Source organism: Triticum urartu, chromosome 1 (genome assembly GCF_003073215.2).
Source record: "Triticum urartu cultivar G1812 chromosome 1, Tu2.1, whole genome shotgun sequence".
In the NCBI taxonomy this organism is placed as follows: Eukaryota; Viridiplantae; Streptophyta; class Magnoliopsida; order Poales; family Poaceae; genus Triticum; species Triticum urartu.
The window spans coordinates 108375632-108403027 of record NC_053022.1 but is presented as its reverse complement, the minus strand read 5'-3'; positions in this window follow the sequence as shown (position 1 = coordinate 108403027).

Genomic DNA, 27396 nt, shown 5'->3' with positions numbered 1-27396 from the left:
CATGCTCTTATCGCCACTTTTTTTGCTGTTAGTATAACGCCAGCAGTCAAGTCAAGCAATGCTACTGCTAAAGTGATGCCACATTTAACTAATGCCGCTCTCAGTCTAATGCCACCCATAAATTTAAGCAATGCCATTTAATGTCACTGGATTATTTCAGGGTTAGCTGTTGATTGTGGATGTATTAAAGATTTTTCAGCTAAGGCATTCTAATGCTGTTGCACAGCCAGTATACCAACGATGAAACTAGTTACTACCTTCAGATTTTGAAACTGTTAATGCTTATAGATTACATACCTCACTTTCATGAGATATGTTAATTTTTTTGTACAATGTCACCAAAATGCCAAGGCGCTGATGTCATTTTATTTTGGTTAAACTGCACAGACAATTATGAAGACAAGAGGAAAGGTCAAGAGTGGGCACCTCCTCCTCCAGCTGTTCTCTTGAGGAGGTATGTATGTTTGTTTCTAATGCCTGTCGACTACATACATGACATCATGATGTAATGTTAAGTCGTTTCCTTTTGTACAGTGTCACTGAATTATCAAGGCAGTGATGGAATTTTATTTTAGTAGAACTGCAAAAAATTTGCTTAAAAGAAGAGGAAAGGTCAGGAATGGCTCACTTTTCCAGAAAAACTATGTATGCCTTCCTAACATCAGCCGCTGTTGCTTTATTTATTCCTTCAAACAGGTAGTTAGAAATAGTCTTGCTACCTTTTCCCATTAAGAAATTGGAATGCTTATATTTGTGAGTCTATGCTTCAACTAGTGCCACTTTTAGAGTAATCACACTTTCAATATCTATGCAAACAGGGATGCTCGATTTTAGTGGAACTGCAGAAAAAGTCCAACTGGTTCAACATTAGGAGCATGTTTTTTTTCCAAACCTTTATATCCAATTGGTGGCACTATGAGATGTTCATTACGAAGGTACATGGTTTGCTACTATCTTGCTACTCTTTTTGTACTGTCATTAGATAGTAATACTAGTGGTTTGCATGTGAATTTATTGGCAGGGTGGACCTACATTGGAGGTGCAGGACAGGATTCAATGATTGGATGCTCAATTTCGGTTCTATCGATTTCACCTCTTCCATCACTGTGAACATGGATATCCTTGGTCTGATGAAGAATAGGCACTATATTTCTGCTCTGAACTAGCAAATCAATTCAGTATGAAATTGTCCAGGGTAAAACATAACTGTATCAGATTGTCCAGTGCAGAACATGACAGATGCTAAGCGGAAGAGACATGTTTAAACCGAAAATACAAGGTGTGGTATATGTTTACTAGCTGCTTGATATTTGTGCAGACAGAGATGTCTGCCCATTGCTATTTGGCAAACAAACAAAGTGGCCGCAATTTTGGTTGAACTGCACAAGAGAATAGTATAGTCACTGCATGCAGTGCCGTTTGAAAATAGACACAGAAAGATTGGATAGTCACTTCATGGACTGTAGAAAAGTAGTACTGTACTATTTATTGGCCAACACTAGGTGCTTCATTGCTTTGGTCTGATTATACAATGGGCATCATTTTGCCTAAGTTAAAGTTTGTATTTCCAAAATAGTCTCGCCGTGTGATCGAGAGAAGACTAAATCATATTGCAGTGGATGTTCCTCCATCATGTGTGGTTCATTCTCATGGTTCCAGCTGTTGGTGAAACCACTTACGTTTGCAAGAGGAATTGTAGACTTCATAAACAAATTTGTCTTTCAGTCTGTACTGAATGTTGGCCAAGAGAAGCATCCATGTTAGTAGGAAGAACAAATGTTTTTTCTAGATCTTTGCTTTTGGAGCTACATATTTGTATATGGTCTGTGAATCATTGAGATGCATTAACATGTTGATCTTATGTATGGGAATCGTACTAGTTAGTTTTAGTTGCGACGCAAGATCCGAAGTGGCTGATCTTTGCTTTTGGAGCTACATATTTGTATATGATCTGTGAATCATTGAGATGCATTAACATTTACTTATTTCTGTTCGCTCAGTGTTTACAAGTTACTGGTCGATCACTAGCTAGCCTACAAATGTGCTCCTGGCAGTTTTATTTGCGACGCAAGATGCAAAGTGGCAGTTTTTTGAATAAAAATGCCTACCTCTGAAGAAACTGACAGGCTACACTATCGATCCTACACGGATAAATAGCGGATCACGCACGTACTACCTCCTTTCCGGTTTGCAGGGCTCAATTCAAGAAACGACCTACTCAATCCTACATGAATAAATAGTGGATCACGCACATACTAGTACCTCCTTTCCGGTTTGCAGGGCTTAATTCAAACCTCTCACCAACCAAGGTACTCCCTCCGTCCAGGATTTATTAGTCCTGTGAGCAAAGCAGCAAGACCAAGGCATGGCAATAATTAACGGCATGCAGAAGTTTAAGCCTAATTAATTTCAGCGATTTAAGTGGATGCATGCATGCCCTCGGCTGCGACTCGTTGCATGCTGCTTCGCGTACTGCCTACGAGCGATTCTGAGTGCCTGCATGCAGCCGGCCGTAATTAAGGCAGCTAACTAATGCGAAAAAGGATACGCTTTATATCCGTGGAATCATTATTGACAAGGAGGGAGATGATTCGAGTGCACTCGTTTGACCGCCATGTCGGCGTGCGACCCAGACGGGACGGGATGGCACAGTCATAATTTCAGTTTCTCTAGTTTTCCACGGCAAGCTGGCACGCTAAGACATTATGCATTGAATTCCGATGACCGTCGTGCTACCTTCTGCCTATAAGTATTGTTTCCCGGCTTCTCAGGTGCCACCGTTACCCAACTCGCCATATCCTCATAAGCCCCCACCGGCCCGACATCGCTCGCCACGTCCGCCATGCCCCCGCCCGTCCGCGGTAGGCGACGCCGGAGGAGGTCACCGCCGGAACTAGTGTTCGGGTTTTCACCGGAAGGCAGACGGAGGGAGGAGGCATTCTATCTGTCTTTAGATGGCAATGCAGAGATTGAGGAGTTGTTGGAGCGCGACCGCATGGCGAAGGAGCAGGAGTTGCTGGAGCGCGACCGCCTGGCGGAGGAGCAGCGTATCGCTGATTTGCGCCGCCAGCAGGACATGGAGCAGCAGCGCACCGACGCTCTGAGTCGCGAGCAGAGCGCCCGCAACTGGGCCGACTACGTGGAGGCCGGCGCCCGGCAAATAGCCCTGGAGGCTGTCGGGCATGCACGCGTTCACGACGCTGATTTTTACAACCAGCTCGTCAAGTGGGTTTCCCACTTGGAAGCCGAAGCTTCGGTGGACCACGCCGGCATGGAAAGGGCCAACGCGCGCGAGCAATGCGCCCTATCACACCTCTGGCAAGTCCGAGGCGAGGCGGAGGACGCCGGTGCCGGCGTTTAGCATGGACAGCAGATGGCGGCTGGCATCGTCTAGTTAGCTAAGAGTAAGTTAGTACTTGCACGCTACTAGAGTGTTAGTGGGAGTAGATAGTTAACTTGGCTATGATGGTTGTCAACGTGGAAGTTCAGTACTCTATATGTGGATCAGACCTGTTACTTTGCTCTGAATGTTGAACTTTCCGTTTGAACGTATGGAATGGGCTGTTATTTTTTTTAATGGGTTGTATTTGTCCTCCACGGTTTAGAGGCTGACTTGTGGGCCTAGCAAGTTGACGCGTACACAATCAGGAGATGATTGTATGTGGAGAGGATGACATCAGGGACCCGCCAAGGTCATGGCAGTACGCAAGCAAGTGCCTATTTATTTCAAGCAAATAAAAAATGGCTCCTCCTAGTGGATTTCTGACATCTGGGTCCCATGCCATTGTCAACGTAGTCAATAAACGAGAGAATTGCACAACGAGCGGCTGACACAAGGGACCCAACAGCTCGCCCAGTTATTTTTGTTTTGGGTTAATTTGATAAATGCCACTCCAAATCTGGTGTATCCGAGAAATGCCACTGCAATTTCCAAACTTTGAAAAATGCCATTTCATGCCATTTCTAGTGGCATTTTTCGAAGTCTGGAGTGGCGTTTTTCAAAGTTTGCAAACTGCAGTGGCGTTTTTCAAAGTTTGCAAAAATTGCAGTGGCATTTTTCAAAGTTCGGAAATTGCAGTGACATTTTTATGAATCGCCATAATTGGAGTGACATTTATCTAATTTGTTTTTGAGACCGAAGCAGGGTGTCAACTGGGCTGTGCGGAACACTCTGGCCTGTCTAGACAACCTTTTCTTTTATGTTTATCACAGACCAGCCCAGTAGTTTTTTCTTTCTGAAAATGGCTAGCCCAGTTCTTTTGTGATTTGTCAAGTAAGTCGCTTTATCAGGCCTATTGGGCTGCAAATCTTTCAAGACGAGGAGAGCTTCATTCGGCTGGCCGAGAAAATGGCCTATCAGTAATGAGAAATGGGTTGTACATTTTTAAAACACATCAAACCGACAATTATTTTCAAATGTCTTTTTTCATTTTGAGATTTTAAATTGCATTGATTTTTATGCATGGACAATTTATTGGATTTATATTGATATACATTTATTTTTAAAATCAGTATGAATGTGAGTCGAAATTTTGGGATTAAAAACAGTTCAGACCGCACTGACATATGCAAATTTCGTATAATTTTTTAACCGTGGCCACAATATGGGCTGTTATGCTAACATAAAGAATATGGGATCCAAAAAAATCGTAAGAATTAGCAAATGGGCTGTAAATTATTTGAAATAATGGCAGATAGGCTGTATGCTGTTTTCCACAGATTTGAGGCTTTCCACAGATGGCTTATATACCGTTGGATGTCCATCCAACGGCCGTCGTGCTTCTTCAATCTCTGCTCTTCCTGCTCCAGCCGCTCAAACAAGCGCCAGCGGGCCTGCCTGCTCCCTCCTCCCCGCGGCCGGCTGTGCTGCCGCGCAGGTCTCACCGCCCCATCGTACTCCCATCGCTGGCCTAGCCATCCCTATACTCACCCGCACCTGTTGTTATTCTCCGGTGATGGCAGACGAACTAGTAAACCCTCGTACAGTCATACTCCCCTCCGCGTGGGAAACAAAAACAACGGCTGAGTCTTCCCTGCCTCCGTGTCGTTCCCTTCCTAGGCCTCGCCGTCGTCCACCGCCCTGGTGCTCTCGGCATGGCATGGTCAGCGTGGTCAATGACTAACATGCATCTGAAGTGGACTGTACGTGGAGAGGCTGACAGCTGGGTCCACGGCCGCACGCAAGGAAATGCCTCCTTATTACGCGCAAAATAATGATTTCCTCCACCTGACATCTGGGACCCACCGAAACGGCCTCTGTATTTCGCAAAAAAAACTTTACCACCGCTGACAGCTCGGACCCACCAGCTATATCTTCGCACGCAAGGAAGTGCCTCCTTATTATGCACAAAAAAATGAATACTCCCCCTGCTAGCTGGGACCCAGTATAGTGGGCCTACTAAGTTGACGGGGACGAATGGCTTTGTCAACTTAGTCAATATGCACGATTCTAGCTCGATTGACCGTACGATGTCCATCCAACGACCGTAATGCTTCTTCAACCTCTGGTCTTCTTGCTCCAGCCGCCCAAAGTAGCGCCGGTCGTGCCGCCTGCTCCTGCCTCCCGTGGCCGGCTGTGCTGCCGCGGAGGCCTCACCGCCCCCATACTACTCCCACCGCTGGCCAGGCCATCCGTCCACTCCACTCACCCACACCCCCTGTTATTCTGCGGTGATGACAGCGCAGCCGAACCAGTGAACCCTCGTACTCCTCTCTGCGTGGGCATCCACTGCCGCATCTTCCCCGGCTCCGCGTCGTCCCCTTCCTAGGCCTCACCATCGTCCACCACCGTGGTTCTGTCGGCGTGGCGTGGTCAATGTGGTCAACGACCGAATTCCATCGGAAGAATACTGTACATGGAGAGGCTGACAGCTGGGTCCACGGCAGCCGCAAGGAAGTGCCTCCTTATTACGCGGAAAATAATTATTCCTCCACCTGACAGCAGGGACCCACCAGACGCCCACCAGTATATCGCGAAAAAATGTTTGCCCCTAACTGCTGGGACCCACCCGACGGGCCACCGTATTTCGCGAAAAAAATGTTCCCCCCGCTGTCAGCTCGGACCCACCGGAAGTGCCTCCTTATTACGCACAAAAAAATGAATACCCCCTGCTAGCTGGGACCCACCTTGGTGGGAGGCTGACTTGTGGGCCTACTAAGTTGACGGGGACGGAGGGCTTTGTCAACTTAGTCAATATGCACGATTCTAGCTCCACTGACCATACGATGTCCATCCAACGGCCATAGTGCTTCTTCAACCTCTGGTGTTCTTGCTCCAGCCGCCCAAACCAGCGCTGGTCGTGCCTCGTGCTGCTGCCTCCCGTGGCCGGCTGCGATGCGTAGGAGGCCTCACCGCCCCCTACTACTCCCACCGCTGGCCAGGCCATCCCTCGACTCACCCACACCCCCTGTTATTCTGCGGCGACGGCAGCCTCACACCGCAGCGAACCAGTGAACCCTCGTACTCCTCTACGCGTGGGCATCCACTGCCGCGTCTTCCCCGGCTCCGTGTCGTCCCCTTCCTAGGCCTCGCCATCGTCCACCGCCCTGGTGCTCTCAGCGCGGCGTGGTCAACATGGTCAAGTAATGGCTTCGGATGTGGACTATACGTGGAGAGGCTGATAGCTGGGTCCACGACCACAGCAAGGAAGTGCCTCCTTATTACGTGCAAAATAATTATTCCTCCACCTGACAGCGGGGACCCACCGGACGGGCCACCGTATTTCACGAAAAAAAATGTTTGCCACTGACTGCTAGGACCCACTAGCTACATCTTCGCACGCAAGGAAGTGCCTGATAGTCGGGACCCACCTGGTCGAAGCGTACGTATCGTTGTCATTCTGGTCGTGAACATATATGTATATATATACTGGTGGATGTAGAGGCGCACATGTGTTGTAGTAGAGGCGCGCACGTAGCATGTACATGTATGTACAACAGCCAAGGTGCAAGAAAGAAAATACGGCCACGTATGTGTACATACGGGCGGGGTCTCGAATGCCTACTCGCGCATACGTACGGCCAGGGCTCGTGTACATGGCTGGGTCGGAAAGGAGAAACAGCATCGTCGTCGTGTTCATGGGGAGGCAACGAAATGCGTCGTGTTCATCGGGAGGGTTGGACGGAACGTGCGATCGAAACGAGGCCTGGCGTACCGCAGAACGGAGGAAACAGCCGTGTGTTCGACCGGCCACGTTCGAAACAGGATCCTGTTCATCGAGAGGGGTCTGGCGTACCGCAAAACGGAGGAAACGGACCTCCTACGGTCGAAACGGGGGTCCTGTTGATCGGGGGGTGTGGCGTACCGCTAAACGGAGGAAACGGACTTGTGTTGGAGCACTACGGTCGAAACGGGGGTCCTGTTCAACGGGAGGGGTGTGGCGTACCGCAAAACGGGACTCCACGGGATACTGTTCATCTCCACCGTCGACCCCCTCCAACCTCCACGAGCTACTGTTCATCCACCATCGACCTCCTCGAGCCTCCACCTGCGACTGTTCACCCACAGGCTCCTGTTCATCCAGCCTCCACCGCGCGCTACTCCATCTTCTACTGTTCAACCTGCCCTCTCCACGGGCTCCTGTGCAACCACCCCTCCACGGGCTACTGTTCATCCTGCCCTCCACCGTCTATTGTTCATCTTGCCCTCCACGGGTTGGTCCTGTTCATCCAGCCCTCCACGGGGTCTTGTTCATCCAGCCCCAACCGGCTCGATCGATCGGGGTCCCGTTCATCCAGAGGCAACACCACGGGGTCCTGTTCATCCACCCCCACCGAGAACTGTTCATCCAACCCCCCCCCCCCCCCCCCACCCCCCCCCCCCCCCGCAATGCTCACTGTTCATCCAGAGGCAGCATCGATCGGCTTCAGTTAACAGCAGTAGCGAAGGAATCGCTCGATCGGGTTCAGTTAACAGCCATCGATCGATCGCCCGGCTTCAGTTAGAGCCAACGCCTCACACACACGCGCGTATGTGTATGAGAGAAGCGCGCATTGCTCGGCCCCCGACCTCCCACCGTAACCGGGAACTCCCCAAAATTTTCCTCCCCTCGCTTCTACCATGGTTTTTTCCGTCATGGACGGCCCAAAGAATGTCATGCAGCTGCGTCTCCGGCCCGCCCAGGACGAAAAGCCCATTTTCTGTCATGATTTTTTGTCATAGAAGTAGGAGCCCACCACATCTATGATGATACCGGGTTTTGTCACAATTATCATCATAGAAGTGTCATATGTATGACACAAATAATTTTCGTTCGGCCCAAAATGGCACGGATGTGTATTTTTTTGTAGTGGGTAGGTATGGTGGCTGTTTTGAGGAAGATATAAGGAGGTTTATGTGTGATAGAGCGTATCGTATCACGGGGTTTGGATGCACCGGCGAAGTTTGCACCAACTCTCGAGGTGGGAAAGGGCAATGCACGGTACCGAAGAGGTTAGCAATGATGGAAGGGTGAGAGTGCGTATATTCCATGGACTCACATTAGTCATAAAGAATTCATATAATTATTGCAAGAGTTTATTAGCCCTCAAAGCAAAGTACTACTACGCATGCCCCTAGGGGGATAGATTGGTAGGAAAAGACCATCTCTTGTCCCCGACCGCCACTCGTAAGGAAGACAATCAATAAATACCTCATGCTCCAACTTCGTTACATAACGGTTCACCATGTACGGTTTAATGAAAACATGGCATGGCAAAGTGCACAAACAATACTACAAATTAAGTAGAGTTCAATATGCAACGAGTTGCATATTGACGGAACACCACATTCAAGTTATTTAGTTCGATCTCGTTTATGTACCCAACAATATTAAATGTTGTTAAACATGGCAAGAGGTGAAGCATATGAAAACAACCTATCTAGGCAAGTTTAAATGAGGCTGGAACAACAAACAACAATTCTGGAAAATCCTCATATGCAAATTATGGATTTGGTACTATTCTGCCCCAAACACAATTTTAGAGTTATTAAACATGCAAAGTAAAGCCACCATGTTAAACTAGGCATTATTCTACCCCATTTACATATAAAGATTATTTAAAACCGAGCCACGGTTATTTAGTTATGAAATAAAACATTTTAACATGACAATAGGCAAATTTAAACAAACAACATTTTAAACATTTATAACATGATTGAAAGTTGGATATTATTAATCTAGATGAGATTCTAAGCATTTTTCATATATAGATTATTTTAAACCGATGCACCATTTGTGAGTTATGTTATGCATGCACTAGGAGGACTTTTCTATAAAACTGCATTCTCTGGAATAAAAGGAAAAATCATTCTGGAGGAAAAAACATGAAACGGGCCAAAACTGGTCAGCCCAACAGTGCAGGGGAGCTCAGGTGCTGCTCACCATGGGCCGAGGCCCGGTCGGAAATAGAGGAGGCCTGGTGCTGGGCCTGATGCGCGGTCAACGCGAGCGGTGAGCCGAGGCCCACGCGCGGGAGGCGGGCGTGTGCTCGCACGCACTCGCGTGAGCAGGCAGGAACGACGACGACCGGTGGCGGGGCGGTCCGGTAGACGACGGGGACAGGGCGGATCCGGCAGGTGAAGGCAGCGGGCAGGAACAAAGAGGACATATCAGGCCCCGGGGAACCCGTTCCTGGCGATGGACCCGAGCGCAGGCGGAGCTCCATGGCGACCTACAGGGCACGGCGGCCATGGGGAGGTTAGAGGAGATGGGGAAAGGAACTAGGGAAGAAGGAAGGAGAAGGAGAGGGCGCGAAGGTAGTCTGGGGTCGTCGGGTTGACGCAGCTCCGGCGGGGTCGCCGTGGTGCAGGCGCTGGCGAGAGGCCGGTGGCCGCGGGGTTCTATCTGGATCAGGAGCTCCTCACCCGATCTGGATCGGTCGAGCGAGCGGGCACGGGCGGCGGCGCGGTCGGGCCTGCTTGGGCCCGGCGGGCCTGATCCGGACCCTGGCGGGCCGCGCGGTGGAGAGGGGCTGCGGGGCGACGTGGCGGCGTTGGAGTGGTGGAGGGCGGCGCTCAGGTGGTGGCTAACCAAACAGGATGCGCCAAGTGGCGATGGAGGGGTAGCCGGCGCCGGAAATTGAGGTGGGAGGCGGCGGCTGGAAGGTGGAGGTGGTGGCTGCGGGTTGGGGCATGGATTTCGAGGAATATGCGACGGCTAGAGGTGGGAGGAGGCTAGGAGGGGTAGGTTTAGGGGCTAGGGATGCCCAAAATGGCAAGGGTGGCTGCTTAAATAGGAAGCGGCTAGGGTTTAGGTGGGCTTTGGGGGTTTCCGGACCCTCGGATCGCGATCGTGTGGCTCCGGACAAAGAGGGACTAGACGGACTGCAGGTGGGCTGTGCAGAGTGTGAAGAGCTGAGAGGAGAGAAGAGAAGGCAGCCTAGCAATGGTTTCCGGAGACCGAGAACGACCTACGTATGACCGGCTATATTGCCGCTATAGTTTAACGATTGGGCTATCAAACGAACTCCGAATGTGATGAAATTTGACAGGCGTTCTATCTACATTATAATAAGACCGCACGCCAACTTCCAACCCATTCTGAGAATATTTTCTGGCCACTCATAAAATAATATTTCGGATGTGCCGCGGGCGCATGCGAGTGTGTCTTGGCTCAGAACGGACAACGGACGGAACTGGAGGAACCCGAATGGATACAAGTTTTGAAAACATGATGATGTAATGCACATGATGACATGACAAGATGCAACACGCAAGCGAATGACATGGCAAAGATAGCGAATAACTGGAAGACAACTGGCACATCGGTCTCGGGGCGTCACAGTGACGTCCCGTGAACTCACGATCTAGTAGAGCTTCGAGGGAGAGTTTCGTCAGCACGACAACGTGATGACGGTGATGATGCTACTGGAACAGGGCTTCGCCTACGCACCGCTACGATATAACCGAGGTGCATTATGGTGGAGGGGGGCACCGCACATGGCTAAAAGATCAATGATCAACTTGTGTGTCTATGGGGTGCCCTCCTCCATGTATAAAGGAGTGGAGGGGGGAGAGGCCGGCCCTCCTAGGCGCACCCCAAGGGGAGTCCTACTCCCACTGGGAGTAGGACTCCAACCCTTCCAGGAGTAGGAGTAAGAGAGAGGGAAGGAGGAGAGAGGGGGGAGGAAAGGGGGGCGCCCCCCCTCCTTCTCCATTCAGACTAGAGGGGGAGGGGGCGTGCGGCCTGCCCTGGCCGCCCCTCCTCTTCTCCACTAAGGCCCAATAGGCCCATTACACTCCCCGGGGGGTTCCGGTAACCCCCCGGTACTCTGATTTTTGTCTGAACTTTCCCGGAACCCTTCCAAAGTCCAAACATAGTCATCCAATATATCGATCTTTATGTCTCGACCATTTCGAGACTCCTCGTCATGTTCGTGATCATATCCAGGACTCCAAACTACCTTCGGTACATCAAAACACATAAACTCATATTACCGATCGTCACCGAACGTCAAGCGTGCGGACCCTACGGGTTCGAGAACTAGGTAGACATGACCGAGACTCGTCTCCGGTCAATAACCAATAGCGGAACTTGGATGCTCATATTGGCTCCAACATATTCTACGAAGATCTTTATCGGTCAAACCGCATAACGGTATACGTTGTTCCCTTTGTCATCGGTATGTTACTTGCCCAAGATTCGATCGTCGGTATCTCAGTACCTAGTTCAATCTCGTTATCGGCAAGTCTCTTTACTCATTTTGTAATGCTACATGCCATAACTAACTCATTAGCTACATTGCTTGTAAGGCTTATTGTGATGTACATTACCGAGAGTGCCCAGAGATACCTCGCCGACAATCGGAGTGATAAATCCTAATCTCGATCTATGCCAACTCAACAAGTACCATCGGAGACACCTGTAGAGCACCTTTATAATCAGCAGTTACGTTGTGACATTTGGTAGCACACAAATTGTTCCTCCGGTACTCGGGAGTTGCATAATCGCATAGTCATAGCAACATGTATAAGTCATGAAGAAAGCAATAGCAACAAACTAAACGATCATCGTGCTAAGCTAACGGACGGGTCAAGTCAATCACATCATTCTCTAATGATGTGATCCCGTTAATCAAATGACAACTCATGTCTATGGTTAGGAAACATAACCATCATTGATTCAACGAGCTTGTCAAGTAGAGGCAAAATAGTGACACTCTGTTTGTCTATGTATTCACACATGTACTAAGTTTCCAGTTAGTACAATTCTAGCATGAATAATAAACATTTATCATGATATAAGGAAATATAAATAACAACTTAGTACATGTGTATTAACCGGAAACTTAGTACATGTGTGAATACATACACAAACAGAGTTTCACTAGTTTGCCTCTACTTGACTAGCTCGTTGAATCAATGATGGTTATGTTTCCTAAACATAGACATGAGTTGTCATTTGATTAACAGGATCACATCATTAGAGAATGATGTGATTGACTTGACCCTTCTGTTAGCTTAGCATTTCATCATTTAGTATATTGCCATTGCTTTCTTCATAACTTATACATGTTCCTATGACTGTGAGATCATGCAACTCCCGAATACCGAAGGAACACTTTGTGTTCTACCAAACATCACAACATAACTGGGTGATTATAAAGGTGCTCTACAGGTGTCTCCAATGGTGTTTGTTGAGTTGGCATGGATCAAGATTAGGATTTGTCACTCCGATTGTCGGAGAGGTATCTCTGGGACCTCTCGGTAATGCACATCACTATAAGCCTCGCAAGCAATGTGACTAATGAGTTAGTTGCGGGATGATGCATTACGGAACGAGTAAAGAGACTTGCCAGTAACAAGATTGAACTAGGTTTTGAGATAACGACGATCGAATCTCGGGCAAGTAACGTACTGATGACAAAGGGAACAACGTATGTTGTTATGCGGTTTGGCCGATAAAAGATCTCCGTTGAATATGTAGGAACCAATATGAGCATCCAGGTTCCGCTATTGGTTATTGACCGGAGACATGTGAGTTTATTTGTTTGATGTACCGAAGGTAGTTCGGAGTCCCCGATGAGATTGGGGACATGACGAGGAGTCTCGAAATGGTCGAGACATAAAGATCGATATATTGGACGACTATATTCGGACATCGGAAAGGTTCCGATTGATTCAGGTATTTTTCGGAGTACCGGGGAGTTACGGGAATATGGGGGAAGAAGTATTGGGCCTCATGGGCCAAGTGGTGGAAGAGAGGAGGCAGGACAAGGCAGGGCGCGCGGCCCCCCTAGCCCAAACCGAATTGGACTAGGGGGCCGGCCCCACTTTCCTCCTTTCCTTCCTCTCCTTCCTTCTCCCTCTCCTCCTTCCTTTCCCCCTCCTAGTAGGAGTAGGAAAGGGGAGTCCTACTCCTACTAGGAGGAGGAGGACTCCTCCTGGCGCGCCCTGCAAGGGCCGGCCGGCCTCCCCCTTGCTCCTTTATATATGGGGCAGGGGCACCCCAAGACACACAAGTTGATTGTTCCAAGCCGTGTGCGGTGCCCCCCTCCACCATAATCCACCTCGATCATATCGTAGCGGTGCTTAGGCGAAGCCCTGCGTCGGTAGCAACATCATCACCGTCATCACGCCGTCGTGCTGACGGAACTCTCTCGTGAAGCTCTGCTGGATAGGAGTTCGCGGGACGTCATCGAGCTGAATGTGTGCTGAACTCGGAGGTGTCGTGCGTTCGGTACTTGGATCGGTCGGATCGTGAAGACATTCGACTACATCCACTATGTTCTCATAATGCTTCCGCTTACGTTCTACGAGGGTACGTAGACGATACTCTCCCCTCTTGTTGTTGTGCATCACCATGATCGTGCGTGTGCGTAAGATAAATTTTTGAAATTACTACGTTCCCCAACAGTGGCATCTGAGCCAAGTTTATGCATAGATGTTATATGCATGAGTATAACACAAGTGAGTTGTGGGCGATACAAGTCATACTGCTTACCAGCATGTCATACTTTGGTTCGGCGGTATTGTTGGATCAAGCGGCCCGGACCGACATTACACATACGCTTACGCGAGACTGGTTCTACCGACGTGCTTCGCACACAGGTGGCTGGAGGGTGTCAGTTTCTCCAACTTTAGTTGAACCGAGTGTGACTATGCCCGGTCCTTGTTTAAGGTTAAAACAGCACTAACTTGACAAAGTATCATTGTGGTTTTGATGCGTAGGTAAGAACGGTTCTTGCTCATCCCGTAGCAGCCACGTAAAACTTGCAACAACAAAGTAGATGACGTCAAACTTGTTTTTGCAGGGCATGTTGTGATGTGATATGGTCAAGACGTGATGAGATATCAATTGTTGTATAAGATGATCATGTTTTGTTAAAATTATCAGCAACTGGCTGAAGCCTTATGGTTGTCTCTTTATTGCATAAGATGCAAGCGTCGTACAATTGATTTACTTTATCGCTATGCGATAGCAATAGTTGCAAAATCAATAGTTGGCGAGACAACCATATGATGACACGTTCACAGAGATCAAGATGATGGAGATCATGGTGTCATGCCGGTGACGACAGAGATCATGACAGTACTTCGGAGATGGAGATCAAAGGCGCAAGATGATCATGGCCATATCATGTCACATATATTGATTGCATGTGATGTTTACCTTTTATGCATCTTATTCTGTTTTGATTGACGGTAGCATTATAAGATGATCTCTCACTAAATTTCAAGGTACAAGTGTTCTCTATGAGTATGCACCATTGCCAAAGTTTGTCGTGCCGAGACACCACGTGATGATCGGGTGTGATAAGCTCTACGTTCATATACAACGGGTGCAAGACAGTTTTGCAGACGCAGAAATACTCGGGTTAAACTTGACGAGCCTAGCATATGCAGATATGGCCTCGGCACACTAGAGACCGAAAGGTCAAGCGTGAATCATGTAGTAGATATGATCAACATAGTGATGTTCACCATTGAAAACTACTCCATCTCACGTGATGACCAGACATGGTTTAGTTGATTTGGATCACGTGATCATTTAGATGACTAGAGGGATGTCTATCTAAGTGTGAGTTCTTAAGTAATATGATTAATTGAACTTTAATGTATCATGAACTTAGTTCTGATAGTATTTGCACAACTATGTTGTAGATCAATAGCTCGCGATGTTGCTCCCCGTTTATTTTTGATATGTTCCTAGAGAAAAACTAAGTTGAAATATGTTAGTAGCAATGATGCGGATTGGATCCATGATCTAAGGATTATCCTCATTGCTGCACAGAAGAATTATGTCCTTGATGCACTGCTAGGTGACAGACCCATTGTAGGAGCAGATGCAGACGTTATGAACGTTTGGCGATCTCGATATGATGACTACTTGATAGTTTAGTGCACCATGCTTTACGACTTAGAATCGAGGCTTCAAAGACGTTTTGAACACCACAGAGCATATGAGATGTTCCAAGAGTTGAAATTAGTATTTCAGACTCATGCCCATGTCGAAAGGTATGAGACCTTTGACAAGCACTTTGCCTACAAGATGGAGGAGAATAGCTCAGCTAGTGAGCATGTGCTCAGAATGTCTGTACTACAATCACTTGAATCAAGTGGGAGTTAATCTTCCAGATAAGATAGTGATTGACAGAGTTCTCTAGTCACTATCACCAAGTTACTGGAACTTCGTGATGAACTATAAAATGCAAGGGATTATGGAAACGATTCCCAAGCTCTTCGTGATGCTGAAATCAATGAAGGTAGAAATCAAGAAAAGCATCAAGTGTTGATGGTTGACAAGACCACTAGTTTCAAGAAAAGGGCAAAGGGAAGAAGGGGAACTTCAAGAAGAACGGCAAGCAAGTTGCTGCTCAAGTGAAGAAGCCCAAGTGTAGACCTAAGCCTGAGACTAAGTGCTTCTACTACAAAGGGACTAGTCACTGGAAGCAGAACTGCCCCAAGTATTCAGCGGATAAGAAGGATGGCAAAGTGAACAAATGTATATTTGATATACATGTTATTGATGTGTACTTTACTAGTGTTTATAGCAACCCCGCGGTATTTGATACTAGTTCAGTTGCCGAGATTAGTAACTCGAAACAAGAGTTGCAGAATGAACAGAGACTAGTTAAGGGTGAAGTGACGATGTGTGTTGGAAGTGGTTCCAAGATTGATATGATCATCATCACACACTCCCTATACTTTCGGGATTAGTGTTGAACCTAAATAAATGTTATTTGGTGTTCATGTTAAGCATGAATATGATTTGATCATGTTTATTGCAATACGGTTATTCATTTAAAGTCAGCGAATAATTGATGTTCTGTTTACATGAATAAAACCTTCAATGGTCTTACACCCAAGGTGAATGGTTTATTGAATCTCGATCGTAGTGATACACATATTCATAATATTGAAGCCAAAAGATTCAAAGTTCATAATGATAGTGCAACTTATTTGTGGCACTGCCGTTTAGGTCATATTGGTGTAAAGCGCATGAAGAAAATCCATGCTGATGGGTTTTTGGAATCACTTGATTATGAATTAGTTGATGCTTGTGAACCATGCCTCATGGGCAAGATGACTAAGACTCCGTTCTCTGGAACAATGGAGTAAGCAACTGACTTATTGGAAATAATACATCTTGATGTATGCGGTCCGATGACTGTGGAGGCTCGCGGCGGGTATTGTTATTTTTTGACCTTCACAGATGCTTTGAGCAGATATGGGTATATCTACTTGATGAAACATAAGTCTGAAACATTTGAAAAGTTCAAAGAATTTTAGAGTGAAGTGGAAAATCATCGTAACAAGAAAATAAAGTTTCTATGATCTGATCATGGAGGAGAATATTTGAGTTACGAGTTTGGTCTTCATTTGAAACAATGCGGAATAGTTTCGCAACTCAAGCCACCTAGAACACCACAGCGTAATGGTGTGCCCGAACATCATAACCATACTTTATTAGATATGGTGCAATCTATGATGTCTCTTACCGATTTACCACTATCTTTTTGGGGTTATGCATTAGAGACAGTTGCATTCACATTAAATAGGGCACCATCTAAATCTGTTGAGACGACGCCATATGAACTGTGGTTTGGCAAGAAACCAAAGTTGTCGTTTCTTAAAGTTTGGGGTTGCGATGCTTATGTGAAAAAGTTTCATCCTAATAAGCTCAAACCCAAATCAGAGAAATGTGTCTTCATAGGATACCCAAAGGAGACAGTTGGGTACACCTTCTATCACAGATCCGAAGGCAAGACATTTGTTGCTAAGAATGGATCCTTTCTAGAGAGGGAGTTTCTCTTGAAAGAAGTGTGTGGGAGGAAAGTAGAACTTGATGAGGTAACTGTATCTGCTCCCTTATTGGAAAGTAGTTCATCACAGAAATCTGTTCCTGTGACTCCTACGCCAATTAGTGAGGAAGCTAATGATGATGATCATGTAACTTCAGATCAAGTTACTACCGAACCTCGTAGGTCAACCAGAGTGAGATCCGCACCAGAGTGGAACGGTAATCCTATTCTAGATGTCATGTTACTTGACCATGACGAACCTACGAACTATGAGGAAGCGATGATGAGCCCAGATTCCGCGAAATGGCTTGAGGCCATGAGATCTGAGATGGGATCCGTGTATGAGAACAAAGTATGGACTTTGATTGACTTGCCCGATGATCGGTGAGTCATTTAGAATAAATGGATCTTCAAGAGGAAGATGAACGCTGATATTAGTGTTACTATCTACAAAGCTCGAATTGTCGCAAAATGTTTTTGACAAGTTCAAGGTGTTGACTACGATGAGATTTTCTCACTCGTATCGATGCTTAAAAGTTTGTCCGAATCATGTTAGCAGTTGCCACATTTTATGAAATCAGGCAAATGGATGTCAAAACTGTATTCCTTCATGGATTTCATAAAGAAGAATTGTATATGATATAACAAGAAAGTTTTGTCAATCCTAAAGGTGCTAACAAAGTGTGCAAGCTCCAGCGATCCATCTATGGACTGGTGCAAGCATCTCGGAGTTGGAATATATGCTTTGATAAAGTGATCAAAGCATATGGTTTTGTACAGACTTACGGTGAAGCCTGTATTTACAAGAAAGTGAGTGGGAGCACTACAGCATTTCTGATAAGTATATGTGAATGACATATTGTTGATCGGAAATAATGTAGAATTTTCTGGAAAGCATAAAGGAGTGTTTGAAAAGAGTTTTTCAAAGAAAGACCTCGATGAAGCTACTTACATATTGAGCATCAAGATCTATAGAGATAGATAAAGACGCTTGATATCTTTTCAATGAGTACATACCTTGACAAGATTTTGAAGTAGTTCAAAATGGAAAAGTCAAAGAAGGAGTTCTTGCCTGTGTTGTAAGGTGTGAAGTTGAGTAAAGACTCAAAACCAGACCACAGCAGAAAATAGAAAGAGAATGAAAAGTCATTCCCTATGCCTCAGTCATAGGTTCTATAAAGTATGCTATGCTGTTTACCAGTCCTATTGTATACCTTAGCATGATTCTGGCAAGGGAGTACAATAGTGATCTAGGAGTAGATCAGTGGACATCGGTCAAAATTATCCTTAGAGGACAAAGGAAATATTTCTCGGTTATGGAGGTGATAAAAGAATTCGCTGTAAAGAGTTACGTTGATGCAAGGTTTTTTCATCGATCTAGATGACTCTAAGTGTCGATCTGGATACATATTGAAAGTGGGAGCAATTAGCTAGAGTAGCTCTATGCAGAGCATTGTAGACATAGAAATTTGCAAAATACATACGGATCTGAATGTTGCAGACCCGTCGACTAAATTTCTCTCACAAGCAAAACTTGATCACTCTTTGGGTGTTAATCACATAGCGATGTGAACTAGATTATTGAATCGAGTAAACCCTTTAGGTGTTGGTTACATGGATATGTCAACTAATCACATAAAGATGTGAACTATTGGTGTTAAATCACATGACGATGTGAACTAGATTATTGACTCTAGTGCAAGTGGGAGACTGAAGGTAATATGCCCTAGAGGCAATAATAAAGTTGTTATTTATATTTCCTTATATTATGATAAATGTTTATTATTCATGCTAGAATTGTATTAACCGGAAACTTAGTACATGTGTGAATACATAGACAAACAGAGTGTCACTAGTTTGCCTCTACTTGACTAGCTCGTTGAATCAATGATGGTTAAGTTTCCTAACCATAGACATGAGTTGTCATTTGATTAACGGGATCACATCATTAGAGAATGATGTGATTGAATTGACCCATTCCGTTAGCTTAGCATTTGATCGTTTAGTATATTGCTATTGCTTTCTTCATGACTTATACATGTTCCTATGACTATGAGATCATGCAACTCCCGAATACCGAAGGAACACTTTGTGTGCTACCAAATGTCACAACGTAACTGGGTGATTATAAAGGTGCTCTACAGGTGTCTCCAATGGTGTTTGTTGAGTTGGCATGGATCAAGATTAGGATTTGTCACTCCGATTGTCGGAGAGGTATCGCTGGGCCCTCTCGGTAATGCTCATCACTATAAGCCTTGCAAGCAATGTGACTAATGAGTTAGTTGTGGGATGATGCATTATGGAACAAGTAAAGAGACTTGCCGGTAACGATATTGAACTAGGTATTGATATACCGACGACCGAATCTCGGGAAAGTAACATACCGATGACAAAGGGAACAACGTATGTTGTTATGCGGTTTGACCGATAAAAGATCTTCGTAGAATATGTTGGAACCAATATGAGCATCCAGGTTCCGCTATTGGTTATTGACCGGAGACGTGTCTCGGTCATGTCTACATTGTTCTCAAACCCGTAGGGTCCGCATGCTTAACGTTCGGTGACGATCAGTATTATGAGTTTATGTGGTTGATGTACCGATGGTAGTTCGGAGTCCCGGGTGAGATCGGGGACATGACGAGGAGTCTCGAAACGGTCGAGACATAAAGATTGATATATTGGACGACTATATTCGGACATTGGAAAGGTTCCGAATGATTCGGGTATTTTTCAGAGTAGCGGGGAGTTATGGGAATACGGGGAAGAAGTATTGGGCCTCATGGGCCAAGTGGTGGAAGATAGGAGGCAGGACAAGGCAGGGTGCCCCCCCTAGCCCAAACCCAATTGGACTAGGGGGCCGGCCCCCCTTTCCTCCTTTCCTCCCTCTCCTCCTTCCTTTCCCCCTCCTAGTAGGAGTAGGAAAGGGGAATCCTACTCCTACTAGGAGGAGGAGGACTCCTCCTGGCGCGCCCTGCAAGGGCCGGCCGACCTCCCCCTTGCTCCTTTATATACGGGGCAGGGGCACCCCAAGACACACAAGTTGATTGTTCCAAGCCGTGTGCGGTGCCCCCTCCACCATAATCCACCTCGATCATATCGTAGCGGTGCTTAGGCAAAGCCCTGCGTCGGTAGCAACATCATCACCGTCATCACGCCGTTGTGCTGACGGAACTCTCCCGTGAAGCTCTGCCGGATAGGAGTTCGCGGGACGTCATCGAGCTGAATGTGTGCTGAACTCGAAGGTGGCGTGCGTTCGCTACTTGGATCGGTCGGATCGTGAAGATGTTCGACTACATCCACTATGTTCTCATAATGCTTCCGCTTACGGTCTACGAGGGTATGTAGACGATACTCTCCCCTCTTGTTGTTGTGCATCACCATGATCTTGCGTGTGCGTAAGATAAATTTTTGAAATTACTATGTTCCCCAACAACAATTACCTCGTTAAGTTCTACTTTCCTCCCACTCACTTCTTTCGACAGAAACTCCTTCTCTAGAAAGGATCCATTCTTAGCAATGAATATCTTGCCTTCGGATCTATGATAGAAGGTGTACCCAATAGTCTCCTTTGGGTATCCTATGAAGACACATTTCTCCGATTTGGGTTCGAGCTTATCAGGTTGAAATTTTTTCACATAAGCATCGCAACCCCAAACTTTAATAAACGACAAATTGGGTTTCTTGCCAAACCACAGTTCATAAGGTGTTGTCTCAGCGGATTTAGATGGTGCCCTATTTAATGTGAATGCAGCTGTCTCTAAAGCATAACCCCAAAACGATAGCGGTAAGTCAGTGAGAGACATCATAGATCGCACCATATATAGTAAAGTACGATTACGACGTTCGGACACACCATTACGCTGTGGTGTTCCAGGTGGCGTGAGTTGCAAAACTATTCTGCATTGTTTCAAACGAAGTACAAACTCATAACTCAAATATTCGCCTCTAGGATCATATCATAGAAACTTGATTTTCTTGTTACGATGATTTTCCACTTCACTCTGAAATTCTTTGAACTTTTCAGACTTATGTTTCATTAAGTAGACATACCCATATCTGCTTAAATCATGTGTGAAGGTGAGAAAATAACGATATCCGCCGCGAGCTTCAATGTTCATTGGACCACATACATCAGTATGTATGATTTCCAATAACTCTGTTGCTCGCTCCATTATTCAGGCATGTTTCACAAGTACCAAGTGATTCATAATCAAGTGATTCCAGAAGTCCATCAGAATGGAGTTTCTTCATGCGCTTTACACCAATATGACCTAAACGGCAGTTCCACAAGTAAGTTGCACTATTATTATCAACTCTGCATCTTTTGGCTTCAATACAATGAACATGTGTATAACTACTATCAAGAGTTAGTAATAATAGACCACTCATCAGGGGTGCATGACCATAAAAGATATTACTCATATAAATAGAACAACCATTATTCTCTGATTTAAATGAATAACCGTCTCGCATCAAACAAGATCCAGATATAATGTTCATGCTCAACGTTGGCACAAAATAACAATTATTTAGGTCTAATACTAATCCCGAAGGTAGATGTAGAGGTAGTGTGCCGCCGACGATCACATCGACTTTGGAACCATTTCCCACGCGCATCGTCACCTCGTCCTTAGCCAATCTTCGCTTAATCCGTAGCCCCTGTTTCGAGTTGCAAATGTTAGCAACTGAACCAGTATCAAATACCCAGGCACTACTACGAGCATTAGTAAGGTACACATCAATAACATGTATATCAAATATACCTTTCACTTTGCCATCCTTCTTCTCTGCCAAATACTTGGGGCAGTTCCGCTTCCAGTGACCAGTTCCTTTGCAGTAGAAGCACTCAGTCTCAGGCTTAGGTCCAGACTTGGGTTTCTTCACTTGAGCAGCAACTGGCTTGCTGTTCTTCTTGAAGTTCCCCTTCTTCCCTTTACCCTTTTTCTTGAAACTTGTGGTCTTGTTGACCATCAACACTTGATGCTCCTTCTTGATTTCTACATCCACAGCCTTTAGCATTGCGAAGAGCTCGGGAATTGTCTTATCCATCCCTTGCATATTATAGTTCATCATGAAGCTCTTGTAGCTTAGTGGCAGTGATTGAAGAACTCTATCAATGACACTATCATCAAGAAGATTAACTCCCGGTTGAGTCAAGTGGTTGTGGTACCCAGACATTCTGAATATATGTTCACTGACAGAACTATTCTCCTCCATTTTGCAGCTGTAGAACTTATTGGAAACTTCATATCTCTCTATCTAGGCATTTTCTTGAAATATTAACTTCAACTCCTGGAACATCTCATATGCTCCATGACGTTCAAAACGTCATTGAAGTCCCGGTTCTAAGCCGTAAAGCATGGCACACTGAACTATCGAGTAGTCATCAGCTTTGCTCTGCCAAGTGTTCATAACATCTGGCGTTGCTCCTGCAGCAATGAGGATAATCCTCAAGTTACGGACTCAGTCCGTGTAGTTGCTACCATCATCTTTCAACTTCGCTTTCTCTAGGAATGCATTAAAATTCAATGGAATAACAGCACGGGCCATCTATCTACAACAACATAGACATGCAAAATACTATCAGGTACTAAGTTCATGATAAATTAAAGTTCAATTAATCAAATTACTTAAGAACTCCCACTTAGATAGACATCCCTCTAATCATCTAAGTGATCACGTGATCCACATCAACTAAACCATGTCTGATCGTCACGTGAGATGGAGTAGTTTTCAATGGTGAACATCACTATGTTGATCATATCTACTATATGATTCACGCTCGACCTTTCAGTCTCTAGTGTTTCGAGGCCATATCTGCATATGCTAGGCTCGTCAAGTTTAACCCAAGTATTCTGCGTGTGCAATACTGGCTTGCACCCGTTGTATGTGAACGTAGAGCTTATCACACCCGATCATCATGTGGTGTCTCGGCATGACGAACTTTAGCAACAGTGCATACTCAGGGAGAACACTTATACCTTGAAATTTAGTGAGAGATCATCTTATAATGCTACCACCGAACTAAGCAAAATAAGATGCATAAAGGACAAACATCACATGCAATCAATATAAGTGATATGATATGGCCATCATCATCTTGTGCCTTTGATCTCCATCTCCAAAGCACCGTCATGATCACCATCATCACCGGCTTGACACCTTGATCTCCGTCAAAGCATCGTTGTCGTCACACCAACTATTGCCTCCACGACTATCGCTACCGCTTAGTGATAAAGTAAAGCAATTACATGGCGATTGCATTTCATACAATAAAGCGACAACCATATGGCTCCTGCCAGTTGCCGATAACTATGTTACAAAACATGATCATCTCATACAATAAAATTTAGCATCATGTCTTGACCATATCACATCACAACATGCCCTGCAAAAACAAGTTAGACGTCCTCTACTTTGTTGTTGCAAGTTTTACGTGGCTGCTACGGGCTGAGCAAGAACCGTTCTTACCTACGCATCAAAAACCACAACGCGGTATAGTGATTGCGTTTTGATCTTCAGAAAGAACCCTGTTCATTGAATCCGATTCAACAAAAGCTGGAGAAACAGACACCCACTAGCCACCTGTGTTCGAAGCACGTCGGTAGAACCAATCTCGCGTAAGCGTACGCGTAATGTCGGTCTGGGCCGCTTCATCCAACAATGCCGCTGAATCAAGAATCAACTAGTGAGGGCAAGCAATATGTATATACCCACACCCACAACTCCTTTGTGTTCTACTCGTGCATATGACATCTACGCATAAACCTAGCTCGGATGCCACTGTTGGGGAACGTAGTAATTTCAAAAAAAAATCCTACGCACACGCAAGATCATGGTGATGCATAGCAACGAGAGGGAGAGTATCGTCTACGTACCCTCATAGACCGTAAGCGGAAGCGTATGACAACGCGGTTGATGTAGTCGTACATCTTCATGATCGACCGATCTAGCACTGAAGGTACGTCACCTCCGTGATCTGCACACATTCATCTCGGTGACGTCCCGCGAACTCACGATCCAGTAGAGCTTCGAGGGAGAGTTTCGTTAGCACGATGGCGTGATGACGGTGATGATGATGCTATCGGAACAGGGCTTCGCTTAAGCACCACTACGATATAACCGAGGTGGATTATGGTGGAGGGGGCCACCGCACATGGCTAAAAGATCAATGATCAACTTGTGTGTCTATGGGGTGTCCCCCTCCCCGTATATAAAGGAGTGGAGGAGAGGGAGAGGCCGGCCCTCCTAGGCGTGCCCCAAGGGGAGTCCTACTCCCACTGGGAGTAGGACTCCAACCCTTCCAAGAGTAGGAGTAGGAGAGAGGGAAGGAGGAGAGAGGGGAAAGGAAAGGGGGCGCCCCCCTCCTTGTCTAATTCGGACTAGAGGGGGAGGGGCACACGACCTGCCCTGGCCGCACCTCCTCTTCTCCACTAAGGCCCAATAGGCCCATTACACTCCCCGGGGGGTTCCGGTAACCCCCCGGTACTCTGGTATTTGTCCAAACTTGCCCGGAACCCTTCCAAAGTCTAAACATAGTCATCCAATATATCGATCTTTATGTCTCGACCATTTGAAGACACCTCTTCATGTCCGTGATCATAACCGGGACTCTGAACTACCTTCGGTACATCAAAACACATAAACTCATATTACCGATCGTCACCGAACGTTAAGCATGCGGACCCTATGGGTTCGAGAACTATGCAGACATGATCGAGACTCGTCTCCGGTCAATAACCAATAGCGGAACCTGGATGCTCATATTGGCTCCTACATATTCTACGAAGATCTTTATCGGTCAAACTGCATAACGGTATACGTTGGTCCCTTTGTCACCGGTATGTTACTTGCCCGAGATTCGATCGTCGGTATCTCAATACCTAGTTCAATATCGTTACCGGCAAGTCTCTTTACTCGTTCCGTAATGCTACATCCCGTAACTAACTCATTAGCTACATTGCTTGCAAAGCTTATTGTGATGTACATTACCGAGAGGGCCCAGAGATACCTCTCCGACAATCGGAGTGACAAATCCGAATCTTGATCTATGCCAACTCAACAAGTACCATCGGAGACACCTGTAGAGCACCTTTATAATCACCCAGTTACATTGTGACGTTTGTTAGCAAAAAAAGTGTTCCTTCGGTACTCGGGAGTTGCATAATCTCATAGTCATAGGAACATGTATAAGTCATGAAGAAAGCAATAGCAACAAACTAAACGATCATCGTGCTAAGCTAACAGATGGGTCAAGTCAATCACATAATTCTCTAATGATGTGATCCCGTTAATCAAATGTCAACTCATGGTTATGGTTAGGAAACATAACCATCATTGATTCAACGAGCTAGTCAAGTAGAGGCAAACTAGTGACACTCTGCTTGTCTATGTATTCACACATGTACTAAGTTTCCGGTTAATACAATTCTAGCATGAATAATAAACATTTATCATGATATAAGGAAATATAAATAACAACTTTATTATTGCCTCTAGGGCATATTTCCTTCATGGAGAACGTATCGAGATCAGCCACCTGAACAAGTCCAAGAAAAAGAAAAAAATGGCTGCCGCTACAGGGCCATCAGATGATGGCAACCCTCGAGGACCTCCTCCACCTCCTGGCCCTACATGGCATGCTCCACCACCTCCTCCCCCGCCTGGCCCAACCAGCAGTGCCCCGCCTTCTCCTCCCAATGGCCCTACAGGCAGTACTCAAGGACCTCATCATACAGGTAATTACCTTCCCCAACTCCCCATCTAACTAGGTGTATAATTTCAGTTGTACACATCATGGTGCCTAGTTGCACAGAACAGGCTACCCAGTTGCGCACGCGTGAAAACTCATTCGGCCTACACGCACCACACCAAAAACCTGTTGAGCGTGCTATGTTACGTCGAGAATGAACATGAATGATACGTCTCCGACGTATCTATAATTTATGAAGTATTCATGTTGTTTTATTATCATTCTTGGTTGTTCAATCATTTTATAGCAACTTTATATCATTTTTTGGGACTAACCAATTGACCCAGTGCCCATTGCCAGTTGCTGTTTTTTGCTTGTTTTTTACATGGCAGGAAATCAAAATCAAACGAGTCCAAACACCACAAAACTTTTTGTGGATTTTTTATGGACCAGAAGACATCCAACGGACCAGGGCGGCACCTGGGGGTTGACCCGAGGGGGGCACAACCCACCAAGGCGCGCTCAGGTGGGTTATGCCCACCTCGGTGGCCTCCCGCACCCCCTCTTTGCCCTACAAATCACCAAATATTCCAAAAACCCTCGAGGTAACCCTAGATCAGAAGTTCTGCCGCCGCAAGGCTCTGTAGCCACCGAAAACCAATCTAGACCCCGTTCTGGCACTCTGTCGGAGGGGGAAATCATCACCGGTGGCCATATTCATCATCCCAGCGGCCACCGCGATGAGGAGGGAGTAGTCCACCCTCGAGGCCGAGGGTTTGTACCAGTAGCTATGTGTTTAATCTCTCTCTCTCTCTCTCGTGTTCTTGAGATGTCACGATCTTGATGTATCACGGGCTTTGTTAATATAGTCGGATCATATGGTGTTTTCCCCTCTCTATCTTGTTGTGAATTGAGTTTTCCCTTTGAGAATTCATTTTATAGGATTGAATACTTTTATGGATTTGAGAGCACTTGATATATGTCTTGCATATGAATACTCGTGGTGACAATGGGGTATCATATTGATCCACTTGATATATGTTTCGGCACTCAACTCATGGATTCCCGAGGTGACATTGGGGTAATCTACGCATAGGGGTTGATGCATGTTCTTGCCTTTGTTTCTCCGGTAGAAATCTCGGGGCACTCTTTGTGGTTCGATTTGTATTTTGTATTCTATACTATGTTTTCTTTATATATTAAATATGAAGTTCTTACTCTTTCTGTTGTTTGGAAAGATCAAACACATCTTTGTGTTGGATTGAGTATTATGAATCTGAAATTATTTGGTGTTATTTTAGTACGAACTCTTGGATAGATCGATCGAAAAGAATAGCTTCGAGGTGGTTTCGTACTCTGCAAAAGATTTCTTCTTATGTTCTCCGCTAGATAGGAACTTTGGAGTGATTCTTCGTCGCACGTTGAGGGATGGTTATATGATCCAATTATATTTGCATTGTTGAGAGATTGCACTAGCGAAA